Consider the following 11,030-nt stretch of genomic DNA (forward strand, 5'->3'; position numbering starts at 1 on the left):
CTTGACACCACTCCTCACTGGGCCTTCTAGACTGAGGAGATCCTGGACCAGCTGTCTGGTCGGTCTCTCTCTCTCTCTCTCTCTCTCTCTCTCTCTCTCTCTCTCTCTCTGGTGCACGTGCACACGTGAGGAGGCCACAGGACAACCTCAGGTATTGCTCTTCAGGATCTCTCACTGGCCTGGAACTCACCAAGTGGCCAGGCCAGCGAGCCCCAGGATTTACCTATCTCTGCCTAGCCTGCTGGGATTGCTTTTACATGAGTTCTGGGGATCAGACTCAGGTCCCAGTACTTGCCATGCTCTGAGTCATCTCCCTAGTTTCTGCATCTGCTTTCTTACCCATCCCATGGAATTTATAGGACACACTGTAACCACTGTATCAAAATGATGAAAGCCTATCTGAGACCCCCTTCCCCCCTCAAGGCATCAAGCTTCCCAGTTGGAGCTTCCATAGCCCCTCCCTCATGCCCATGGCTCTGAACCCTTACACAGGGTTCTAGTGATACTTTATTGAGCTCCTTAACTTTGCACCTGCTGTTCCAGCTGCCTGAATGTCCTTTTCTTACTATTTATTCATGTGTATGTGTGTCTGTGTCTGTCTGTGTATGCCACATGTGTGTCAGTGTCTGAGGAAGCCAGAAGAGGGCACTGGATTCCCTGGAGTTGGAATTACAGGCAGTTGTGACCCACCTCATGTGGTGGCTGGGAACTGAATTTGGATCCTCTAGTAGAGCAGTAAACACTCTTAACCACTGAGCCATCTCTCCAGTACAGGCCCCCACCCCCACCCCCACCTTCCTCTTTCTTTACTTGTCTCTTTTTATTCAGTAAAACTAAACAAAGTATCATCATGAACTGGCCTCACCCTAACCCCTAGGATGGCCAAAATTGTAGAAAGCTAACAATGTCCCATGTTGGCAAGATTGGAGAGGGGTTGGAGAGAGAGGTCAGCGGGAAAGGAGCCTGTCTGCTCTTCCAGGTTCAATACCCAGCACCCACATGTCAGCTAACAACTCTCTGTAACTCCAGTTCCAGGGGATCCGATGCTTTCTTCCAGCCTTCATGAACACTACATACATGTAGGCAGAACACTCGTACACATTAAAAAAAAAAAAAATGATGCAGAGCAGAGCAGCCAGAACCCTGGTTTTCCAGAGGCAGTAGGGTTTGGTGCAACCATTCAAGAGAAATGTCTGGCTGAAAACAAAACAATAAATAAATGCACAAATGTTTGCCAAAAGACACACACAAGGATGCCCACACAGCACTTCATCTGACAGTGAACTGGAGCAGCCACCCCAGCCCGGATTAAGGGTCACTATGTCAGCAATGGGGACGGACCTTTCAACTGGATGAAGGAGGACAACAGAGGATACAGCCACCCTATCAGTCACCCTGCATGAAAAGTGTAGACAAATCTATGCTGTCAAAAGTGAGGACAAAGGTAGGGCAGGCAGCAGCACGTGAGTGATAAGAAGAGACACCAGGAGGCTGCGGATGGTGGGTGGCCCCAGTATTGCTATCCCAGGTGTGGGTGTGCCATTGGGTCATGCAGGTGGGGTGATTCTCTATTTTCTTTTTTTCCACATTGCGAGAGTTGATCCCAGGGCTCTGTGTAGCATGTTAGGTAAACTATGTCACACACCCAGCCCTTTTGATTTTGAGACAGGGTCTTGCTATACAACCCAGGCTGACCTTGAACTCACAATCCTGTCTCAGTCTCTTAAGTAGCTAGGGTTGCTGGTATGAGCACAATGCCTGCTGGCTGCTATTCTCTGTGTTATACTTGAGTACGATGTTTGAGAAGGAGAAAAAAAAAAAACAAACCATTATCTCCAGACCCCTCCACAAAGCTCTTGCTTCTTCCCTGGTCCCTAAGGGGATCCAAAGAGGAATTGGCACATTGAAGCAACTGGCTCCAGCAGAAAGACAGGGCTTGGTTTCATTTTCATCTTTGTTTTGGAGTTCTGAGACAGGTCTTTCTACCAGACAAGGTTAACCATGAGCTTCCGGTAATCCTCCTGCCTCAGTCTCTTGAGTGCTGGGACACAGGCATGTGTACCTCATCCAGCCTTGTTTCCATCTCTGTTCCCAATACCAACAGTAGAGTAAGAGCTGGGTAAATTATCAACGATAAAGGAGAGGGGGGCGCCAGGCATGGTGGCACACACCTTTAATCCCAGTACTTGGGAGGCAGAGGCAGGCAGATCTCTGAGTTTGAGGCCAACCTGGTCTACATAGGGGGTTTCAGGCCAGCGGGGACAAAAAAGGAGCCCCGGTCCCAAAAAAAAAAAAAAAAAAAAAAAAAAGGAGAGGGACAAAAAGAAAATTACAGAAGTCTGGTACTACAGATTCACAAGGTCTGGGAATTCTGGGATTTTGAAATGATAAACTCTTTGACTCTCTGGGCTGAAAGGCCAGGTCTCATCTCAGCTTCTCTGCCTCAACATCCTAGGGTATCCTGGTTATTAGGAAAGACGTCCAAAGTCAAGAGCCTCCCTGTGCACTATGACTGTGTGATTCCTGCCAAGTGGCACGCAGCCTCAAGAGCAGGCTGGTACTTTGTACTAGGATGGGAGTGCTCGGCACACAAACCACTTTCTACCTTAGCCACGGCACTGGCTGCTGTGCTTGGAAGACAACATACTTTGCCAGGCAGCCAAGCCATTACAGGGACAAATATAGATGCAGACAACCAGGCGAGAAGGCTGCACCAGGGGCCAGTTCTGATGACATCCTGGGACCTTCTGTTTCTGCCAGGCCACATTGGAAAGATGAGTAACTCCCACCTAAGCTCTGGTCTTTGGGGGAGGGGCCCCCTTCAGCATCCCTAGACTCTAGGTGCAGCTCAGCCACCCAAGATTGCTCCAGTGTCACCACAGGGGCTGGCCCAGCAGGTAGCAAGGTAACAACCTGTTCTAGTTTGTCTCTCCACTGCAGTGACAAAACACTTCGACCACTACCAACTTGGGGAGGACGGGGTTTGTCTTACATCTACAAAGTCATCAGGGAGCCCGAGGTAGGAACTCATGGCAGGAACCTGGAGGCTCCTGGAGGCCATGGAGAAACACTGCTTGCTCCCCTGGCCCCTGCTCAACCTGCTTCCTTACACAACATAGGCCCACCTGCCCAGGGGTGGCACCACCCAGTGGTGCCACATCACTCAGCAATCAAGAAAATACCCTACAGACAAAGCCACAGACCAGTCCAATGGAGGCAATTCCCCAACTGAGGCTCCCTCAACCTAGGTGTGTCAAATTGACACTAAAGATACACAGCACACAGCCCTTCCTTCTAAGCCTCTTGCCACCCTTCCTTTCCAGGCCCAGCTCTTCATCTGCAGAGTGGTCAGAGGCACCATGCCTCCCAGCTCCTGCCTCCGTGGAAGCTCTGAGGGGCGGGCACAGAGAGTCTCCAAGCTGCAGAGTGCTCTGAGTGCTTTGGAAGCCTCAGGAGTGAGTCTGGCCAGGCTCAGAGGGAGGACCTGGCTAATGGAGGGTTGAGAGTTTGGTGTCTGCGTGGTTTCACTCTGAGACCCACAACCCTGGGTCCCCCTGTGGTGCTCATACCCACCACGGGTGTGCTATGGGGCAACCAGGTACCCTCTAATCTGTGTAAGTCCAGCCAATCCCCTTCCCCTCTGTGTCTACTTTCCTGACTGTGAAGTAAGGCAGCAAGCCTCCTTTGAGCCTTGGGATGTGGCTTCAGATGCTCCTCTATCCTTTCTAAGCTGGCCAGCTCAGGAGCAGAGCCTGCCTTGACCATGGTTATACCACCAGCATAAGGCAGTCCCAGAACCAGATGAGCTGCTTTGGGCACATTGGCTGAATAGCCAAATATCAGTCTGTGTGCAGGAGAGATAAATGATCTTAGGATGCCCATTTCCTAGATAGAGAAACTAGGGTCAGGGGTTGAAGCTAGAGTTCAGTGGTAAGGCAATTACTGAGCATGCTGGAGGCTGAATTCTACCCCAGCACCACAATCAGTCAGTCACTCAACCAATCAATTAAAGCAAGGCAGGCAGGCGGGAGGGAGGGAAGGAAGGAGGGAAGGAAGGAAGGAAGGAAGGAAGGAAGGAAGGAAGGAAGGAAGGAAGTGTCAGAGAGGTTAAGAAACTTAGTCTAGGTCTCATGGGGAATGGGTCTCTCTCTCAGTATTCCTCAGTCCGCTGAGTCCGCTGAGTAGGCAGGAAATGGCAGCAAGCAAGTAGTAACAGCTGCCACCCCCAACTCCCAGTCTTTCAGTGCCAGGCAGACCCTGCCCTGCTCTGACACACACCTTCCCCCATACCCCTTCACATCAAGTCCATGGCACTGAGTATGGTGAAACCAGAGTCCCTCCAAGGACTCAGGAGAACAAGCTCAGAATTCTTCCAGGCTATGACCCAACATCTAGACCTCATTGGGCATGAGGGGCAGAATCATTCCTCACACAGCATTTACTGAGCACATACTGTGTTACAGGCACTGTCGAAGTATGAAGATACAGCCCTGTTCTCTTCTGTGGAGCAGATGCCCTTTGGAGAAGGAAGCAGATACGGAAACGATGCACAAATGAATAAATAAGATGATTTCAGAGAGACAAAGCCTGGGAAAAAGAAAACAAAGTGATGAGATGGTACCGAGAACCCCATTCCCACTGAGCCCAGTGTCTTCTCTGAGGCCATGAATGGGAGGGAAGTGGATTCTAGAGTGTTCTGCTCCTTTCTCAGCAGCCCTCGGCTAGCAGTCTGACAGGCTGGAGGAGAGCAGAAAAAGGAAAGGCAAGCCAGCTAGGGCCTCTCAGCAGGCAAAGATGCCCCTTTTCTGAACAGGAGTACAATTACTAGAGATTGCCCTTCCGTCTTCTGTTCAAGCCTTAGAGCCCTGTGAAGTCAGCTCTGGGTGGGGGGATGGGGCACCTACAGGGGACCCACCACCTCAGAAGGTGTCCTCCACACCTTAGCCAGGTAGAACCTTCCAACCAGGCCTCTCTGGCCCTAGAACAGCCCAGAAGTGCCAATGATTGGATTCCAGGGCTCCTTTCTGGAGGGAGGGATAGGTGGAGGAGCAAGTAAGTCTCAGAAAATCCCGGAAGGGATCCTGAATGCAGTTACCAGCACCAAGCTTACTAATATTCCCAGGAACAATGGGGATGACAGCAGTTCCTAAGTGCTTCCTGCACCAGTCACTGCAGGGGCACACAAGCCCTTTGTCATCTAAATTGATCCTCACAACTACCTTTAATGAAACACAATTACCTGGAAAGAGAAAAAGGTACACAACATACACATCTCACTGTTACAGGGACAGAGAAACAGAGGCTCCATTAAGAGCCTCCTCTTTGTGTAAGCCTCTCAAGTTTTTAATTTTCATGGTATAGGAGGGGCTTGAAATACCATCAGAAACCCACATGAAGAGGTCCTCATTTTGTAAAATACCTGCCCCATTCTCTGGTCCTGGCTTCTCTGTGACTCCGAAAATGGACTGGTGTTATAGTTTGCCTCATTTTACAGATGGAAAAACCCTGAGCCCAAGGGGGAGCATATGACAAGGCACAAAGGCAGGAAGCGGCAGAGGCAAGAACTCAAGCATCTCTATCCTTTGTCCCTGGTCTTCCCATGTAGAAATGCATCCTGAGGGCCTTCCCACTCCAGCAGACTGGGTCATCAGCCCAGGGCAGCCGTGGAGCTCACTGGGCCCACTACCAGGACAGTGATAAAAAAGCTTCTTCACATTTGTGCTTGTCAGCTTCCAAGTGACCCTAGCGATGTACCCATTTTACAGATAACCTGGAGGTGCATAGGTTGGAGCTCCCATCCCACTTCTGGTCACACAGGGTGTTCAAAAGTCACGTCACCCACAACCTTAGGAGCTGGCATAGGCCACCTGAGATGATAATCCAACCAAAATGCCTGCCTTCCTGTGGGAGAAGGCTCTGCCCCATTCATCCATACAACAGTGTCCTCAACCTCACCCTAGGAGCTGGAGTCAGGGGACCAGTGAGAGCAAAGGACACAGGAGTAGGAGCCAGTAGGTACCTCTGGCCCTATTCAGTCCTCAGGCATTGGGGACCATACACTGTCTCTACTGAACAGCAAGGGGTGGAACATAACTGGATGGTCACCCTCTCCAGCTGCTGCCTAACAAGATGGCAGGGTGACCTAATTCTCTAGTCCCCATAGAGCCAGTTTCTCCAAGGATAGGGGTCTGGATTCTGGAAGGGCTCTGCTCCTGCCTCAGTAGTCCCAGGCTGTGGGGAAGGACTGGGAGAAGGGAGAGGGAGACCTCGAGGCAGGCAGGACCCAGACACTGGGCTGGGAACTTTTCAGCAGGGGACCTGCCCTGGCAACAATGCCACCAACCTCAGAAGCTGTAGATGACCCCCAAGAGGCAGAACAAAATCCCCCTTTGCCTCTTGGTGACAGCCCCACACCCCTACGTGATGGAAATCTAAGGGCAGACAAAACAAATGCAGCTGATCCTGAAAACTGGGCACTTTCTGTCCCTTCCCCCAGAATCCTTGTGGTGTAGGACTAGTGAGACATCAAGACAAGCCCCGTTGCTTGGCTCTCTAGCCCTGGCTTCCTGTTGCACCTGTGACCTTGGGCACTGCCAGTCCCGTTTTGAGGTAGCCCCTCTCCCAAAGGCTAGCTTAGTGTGTCAGAGGGACCGTGAGGCTGCAGAAGAAGGAAAGAGGAACGTTCGACTCCTTTCTTTTTCCCAGGAGCATCGCTGCAGGGACAGGAAGGAATAACGGGCTTCTCGATTCCACCCCCACCCCTTGAAACACACAGGTGCCAGACAGCTTTTGCGCAAAAACTAGTTTGCAAACACACTCCGACTTCTGGGAAGCTACCCAGTTACTCCCCCTCTCTGCTCCCCTTCCCGAGCAGGGGGCAGGGAGCTGGCCCTCGAGGCCGTGCGGTGCGGGGCAGGGCTGGGGCGGGGTCCGGGTGGGGTCCAGGGGTGTGCCCTCTAGGAGTCCGCCATCTCCGAACCTTCTCCAGCCCGGTCGGGGAAGATGGGGATGCGCCAAACAGCTAGCCGCGGTCCCCGAGGCCGCCGGGCCATCCCTCCAGCTCTCCGACACCAGCAGGCGGGACGCCCCCGCGTGGCCGGGTGGGAGCTGAGTCGCCACGAGCAGGAGTCCCGGTGCGCTGCGGGTGGCGGCGGCGGCTGGGGACCCCCACGGTCCCCCGGGCGGAACCCGTTTCCCTCCGGCCGACCAGGGCGCCCGCGGCCGAACCCCAAGCCGAACTTGAGCGCGCGTAGTGCCCGGCCCGCCCTCGCCGCACCCGCGGTCTCCACTCACCTAGCGTCCCGCAGCCTCAGCACGCGGTGGCCGCTGCCCGCGCTGCGGGCCGCCGGGGCATCTCGGCGCTGCGCTGCTCTGCCGGGCCGCAGCGCCGGACGGGCTCAGGGCGCTGCCCGCCTGGCCATGCCCACCCGTGCGCTCGACGAGGCTGGGGCCGGCTCTCCTCCGGGCAGCCGCGGCGGCGCGGGCTCCTCCCTCCAGCCGAGGGCGGGTGTGGGCGGGAAGCGGGCGCGAGGCGGGCGCTTCCTGGAGGGGCGGCTCTGCGGGCGGGGTGTCCCACTCCGAGCCCGGGGTCGCTCGAGACCCGCCCTCCCGGGCGCAGCAGGCGGCCACTCGGCACGGCGCCGCGGGTTCGCGTCCGCCCGGGGCCCGCAGTGCTGGACGTCAGACACAGCGAAGCCCCGCGCGCTGCGGACGCGGGAACCGCGGCCCGGAACTACCCCGCCCGCTCGCCCCAGGGGCGCGGAGCCCTCGGGGGAGACGCCTGGTTATTGCTTCAGAGCCTTTGAGGCGGCACTGGAAGCGCAGTGTTTTCTTTTTCTTCTTTTTTTAAATTTTTTATTTTTTGTCTTTCAATAGTGTTTACTTGCCGCCGGTGACTGGGAAGATGACACACAATCCCGTGACAAAGACGGCAAGATAAAGACGACAGGAGCGGGATTTGGGCTAGTCAGCGGGAAAGCATTCGGCAGAGCAGTTCAGTGGACCCAAGGCCTCCTCTCTATGCAGCCTGCCTTTGACCCAGTAGACTGGTTCTTAAAGGACTGTTCTGTCACTGGGCACCTGACGGCCACTTAGTAGTATTTTGTACCCTCCATCAAGTTAACCACAGAGCCTCAAGGCCAAGGGTTTTTTAACAAGAAGGGGGCGGGGGGCGGGGGCATGTCTGTCTTAGGGATCTAAAGCCATGGCTAAAGCCCCCTGGGTGCTGGGGCAGCTGGGGTTTAATTCCTGGTATTTGGGGGATAGGTGTTCCATCCAGGACTGGTAAGGGTTAACATGGGGACCGGGAAGATTCACTACCCACCTGTGAACTCCTTCTACATCTGAGTCACAGGCACTTTGCAGCTTTACTGGAGCCCCCACCACACAGCCCTAGGGCACTGAGCTTTGTTCTCCCTCCCCCAGCTAGCGCTCTGTCTTTCTCCAAGCACCCTTCAATCTTCTAGCATCAGAAGTCCTCAGTGCCCTCTGTTCGGCTCTGGGGCCTCTAAGACTGACTCCAGCCCCACTTCCTCCAAAAAACCTTCCCTGATTGCCTTGGTCCAAATAATCTCTCCTGCTTTCTGGTACTGGGGTGGACAGAGGGGACCGAAACAGTCCTCTCAAGCTGCTGGACAGGGATGGGGGCCGGTGAGGGGGTAGGGATGGGAAGGGGATGCTAGGGCCCAGTCAGTCACGTGACTCGGCGAAAAGTTCAAGGTTAAGAGGCAGTTGGTATAGAAGACCCAACTTAGCCAAGGGACTGGAGTGTCCATAGGGACAATGTCACTAGGTCCCAGTGGAGGGGACAGAGTACTAAGGCCAGGGGGTCACAGCAATTCCACACCTACAAACTAGTCAAGCAAAATGAAAATATATATTCGCACAAAAAGTTGAACATGAATGTTTGGAGTAAAATGATTCACAAGAACCAAAATGTGGGAAGGAGCCAATGCAGGTAATTGACAAGTGGAGAAAGTGTGGTGAAATATTACTCAGCCAGGGAAAGTACTGACACACAACAGTAGGAATGGCTTCTTGCAAACACTATGTAAGAAAAGGGGCCCATCACAAAAGACCACATACGTTTCAACTCCGTTTGAGGAACTCTCCAGAAGACACATAAGCAACAGCAACAGAAAGCAGGTTCTAGTTGCCTGGGCCTGGGAGGGGAGAATGGGTGTGTTTGCTAGTTGTACAGGATTTCTGGGGAGACAAAAGTGTTTCCAAATTGGAGTATAGAGAAGGTTTGGCTCCGGAATGCCCCTAAATCTTCATGTACTAAAGACTTGGCCTGCAATTGTTGGCAGCATTATTGGGAGGGGGTTGAAACTTTAGGAGATGGGGTCTGGTTGGAGGAAGTGGGTCACTGGGGTCTTGCCCGTGAGGAAATCATCTCCCTTTGTCTCTGACACAAGGACCTCTCTCTCTCTCTCTCTCTCTCTCTCTCTCTCTCTCTCTCTCTCTACTCTCTCTCTCTCTCTCTCTCTCTCTCTCTCTCTCCCCCCCCATCTCCCTTACTATCATGAGGTGTGATGTTCTGCCTCCTCACCTGCACAGCAGTATGGATGCACTAATGGTGCCCCTAACCATGAACTGAAATAAGCCAGAAGAAATCCTTCCTCCTTTTCAGGTGTTGATAAGTGTTTTGTCATAGCATGGAGTGTTGACTAACACACTTGTGTAACTCTGGATAAACCCAAAGGACATGTATACTTTAAAGTGCAAGGGTTAGGCATCTTCATTATACCTCAACAAAGCTGCCTTAAAGCCTGGGCAGAGGTCAATAACCTTGGGTCATGTGTCTGTCTCAGGTTGATGTCACATACTGCATTCCATCCATGTGAGATGCAAGACTGCAAAGTGCGGGTGGAGGCCTCCCTTGCCCTGGGAGCCCAGAGAGCTCTCTGCACAGTGGGAGGCCTGAACCCCCTAAATCACCCCTATGTGGTACATGTGGGGTGAACCTGCTTCTGAGGTTTGTTCCCCCAGTGTAGATTGTTTGGATAAACTGCTCTGAGTAACCCAGGTGGCCTGCATGCTTCCCTGTGCTTTCAAGTTAGACACCCTGATCATACCTATTGCCAAGACCTGACTGGGCCTCAGGTGTGTGTGGTACAGTGTGTGCACAACTACTCCAAACCTTGTCTCATGGGTCTAGGGTCACCTGGGCTCATCGAGGGCAGTCACTGGGAAAGCTTTCTCAACATCAGACACAATTAGGGGCATTCAGGATGATATGGCTGTAAAATGTGGCCTGCTCTGGCTGGGGCCACCATTCCTAAGACCTTGAAGGGTATAGGACCCTTTCACCTTCCTGGGGGCCCCTCTGCCTCCAGAACACACAGGCCTTCAGGCCACTTCACTGCCCTTATGGACAGGTCCCCTTTCTTTTGGCTCCATGGCTGGATTCTGGGATCAACTAGATCCACTCTAGGATCTCACTGTCCCACTTGCACTCTGCCTCTCAGTTTTCCTGTCTATAAAGTGAGGAGATGCAGATAATCACTGTGAGTCTGAAGGCTAGAAGTGGTAGTGCTCTACAGAAATAGGGGATCAGGCAAGATGGCCCAGTGGGAAAAAGCACTTGCTGTGTGTCATGGTTGACTTCAGTTGTCAACTTGATTGATATACCTGGGAAGAGAGAACCTCATTTGGGGAACTGTTTCTATCTGATTGACCTGTGACCATGTCTGTGAGGCATTATCTTGATTGTTGAGTGATGTGGGAGGGCCCAGACCACTGTGGGTGGTACTATCCCTGGGCAAATGGTCCTGAGTTGTATAAGAAAGCAGGCTGAGCACAGGCCGGAGGAACAAGTCCGTTAACAACGCTCCTCTGTGGTCTGTGTTTTAGTTCCTGCCCTGACTTGATTGTGACCTGAGAGTTGGAAACTGAAATGAATCCTTTCTTCCCTGGTTTTTGTTTTTTGTTTTGGTTTTGTTGTCTTTTTGAGATGGGGTCTCCCTGTAGCCCCAGCTGGCCTGGAACTCACAGAGATCTGCCTGCCTCTGCCTCCTGAGTGCTGGGAT

At 53.0% G+C, this 11,030-nt stretch overlaps 1 protein-coding gene across 6 annotated transcripts in view; it reads right to left on the bottom strand.

Moving 5' to 3' along the window:
- Cpne2 (copine 2) overlaps positions 1-7,467 on the bottom strand; it is a 39,940-nt gene extending 32,473 nt beyond the window's left edge. For 2 of the 6 annotated variants that reach the window (XM_029564414.1, XM_017798626.2), the window contains exon 1: positions 7,294-7,467. The gene's annotated coding sequence lies outside the window, so the exon portion shown is untranslated. Of the gene's footprint in view, positions 1-4,453; positions 4,588-7,293 lie in introns of all 6 variants that reach the window. The other 4 variants (XM_029564412.1, XM_029564413.1, XM_008834913.3 and 1 more) reach the window with 4 other exon arrangements.
- Between the last annotated feature and the right edge of the window lie 3,563 nt (positions 7,468-11,030).

This window comes from Nannospalax galili, unplaced genomic scaffold (genome assembly GCF_000622305.1).
Source record: "Nannospalax galili isolate Female #2095 unplaced genomic scaffold, S.galili_v1.0 scaffold957, whole genome shotgun sequence".
Classification (NCBI taxonomy): domain Eukaryota; kingdom Metazoa; phylum Chordata; class Mammalia; order Rodentia; family Spalacidae; genus Nannospalax; species Nannospalax galili.